Source organism: Pseudorasbora parva, chromosome 8 (assembly GCF_024679245.1).
Source record: "Pseudorasbora parva isolate DD20220531a chromosome 8, ASM2467924v1, whole genome shotgun sequence".
In the NCBI taxonomy this organism is placed as follows: domain Eukaryota; kingdom Metazoa; phylum Chordata; class Actinopteri; order Cypriniformes; family Gobionidae; genus Pseudorasbora; species Pseudorasbora parva.
The window spans coordinates 45,585,446-45,587,740 of NC_090179.1; positions in this window are offsets into that span (position 1 = coordinate 45,585,446).

The following is a 2,295-nucleotide window of genomic DNA, read 5'->3' on the forward strand; positions in this document are numbered from 1 at the left end:
TTAAAACGTCATACTAACCATTGTCAAAATTATGATCAAAAACGTCATACTAATCATAGTCAAAATTATGATCAAAAACGTCATACTAATAAAAGTCAAAATTGTGATCAAAAACGACATACTAACCATTGTCAAAATTATGATCAAAAACGTCATACTAACCATGGTCAAAATTATGATCAATAACGTCATACTAACCATAGTCAAAATTATGATCAAAAACGACATACTACCCATTGTCAAAATTATTATCAAAAACGTCATACTAACCATTGTCAAAATTATGATCAAAAACGTCATACTAACCATTGTCAAAATTATGATCAAAACGTCATACTAACCATTGTCAAAATTATGATCAAAAACGTCATACTAACCATTGTCAAAATTATGATCAAAAACGTCATACTAACCATTCTCAAAATTATGATCAAAACGTCATACTAACCATTGTCAAAATTATGATCAAAACGTCATACTAACCATAGTCAAAATTATGATCAAAAACGTCATACTAACCATTGTCAAAATTATGATCAAAAACGTCATAATAACCATAGTCAAAATTACGATCAAAAACGTCATACTAACCACTGTCAAAATTATGATCAAAAACGTCATACTAACCATTGTCAAAATTATGATCAAAACGTCATACTAACCATAGTCAAAATTATGATCAAAAACGTCATACTAACCACTGTCAAAATTATGATCAAAAACGTCATACTAACCATTGTCAAAATTATGATCAAAACGTCATACTAACCATAGTCAAAATTATGATCAAAAACGTCATACTAACCACTGTCAAAATTATGATCAAAAACGTCATAATAACCATAGTCAAAATTATGATCAAAAACGTCATACTACCCATTGTCAAAATTATGATCAAAAACGTCATACTAACCATTCTCAAAATTATGATCAAAACGTCATACTAACCATTGTCAAAATTATGATCAAAAACGTCATAATAACCATAGTCAAAATTATGATCAAAACGTCATACTAACCACTGTCAAAATTATGATCAAAAACGTCATACTAACCATTGTCAAAATTATGATCAAAAACATCATACTAACCATTGTCAAAATTATGATCAAAAACGTCATAATAACCATAGTCGAAATTATGATCAAAACGTCATACTAACCATAGTCAAAATTATGATCAAAACGTCATACTAACCATAGTCGAAATTATGATCAAAACGTCATACTAACCATAGTCGAAATTATGATCAAAACGTCATACTAACCATTGTCAAAATAATGATCAAAAACGTCATACTAACCATGGTCAAAATTATGATCAAAACGTCATATTAATCATAGTCGAAATTATGATCAAAACGTCATACTAACCATGGTCAAAATTATGATCAAAACGTCATACTAAGCATAGTCAAAATTATGATCAAAACGTCATACTAACCATAGTCAAAATTATGATCAAAAACGTCATACTAATCATAGTCAAAATTATGATCAAAAACGTCATACTAACCATTGTCAAAATTATGATCAAAAACGTCATACTAACCATGGTCAAAATTATGATCAAAACGTCATACTAACCATAGTCAAAATTATGATCAAAACGTCATACTAACCGTGGTCAAAATTATGATCAAAACGTCATACTAAGCATAGTCAAAATTATGATCAAAACGTCATACTAAGCATAGTCAAAATTATGATCAAAACGTCATACTAACCATGGTCAAAATTATGATCAAAACGTCATACTAACCATTGTCAAAATTATGATCAAAAACGTCATACTAACCATTGTCAAAATTATGATCAAAAACGTCATACTAACCATTGTCAAAATTATGATCAAAAACGTCATACTAATCAAAGTCAAAATTGTGATCAAAAACGACATACTAACCATTGTCAAAATTATGATCAAAAACGTCATACTAACCATAGTCGAAATTATGATCAAAAACGTCATAATAATCATAGTCAAAATTATGATCAAAAACGTCATACTAATCATAGTCAAAATTATGATCAAAAACGTCATACTAATCATAGTCAAAATTATGATCAAAAACGTCATACTAATCAAAGTCAAAATTGTGATCAAAAACGACATACTAACCATTGTCAAAATTATGATCAAAAACGTCATACTAACCATAGTCGAAATTATGATCAAAAACGTCATAATAATCATAGTCAAAATTATGATCAAAAACGTCATACTAACCATTGTCAAAATTATGATCAAAAACGTCATACTAACCATTGTCAAAATTATGATTAAAACGTCATA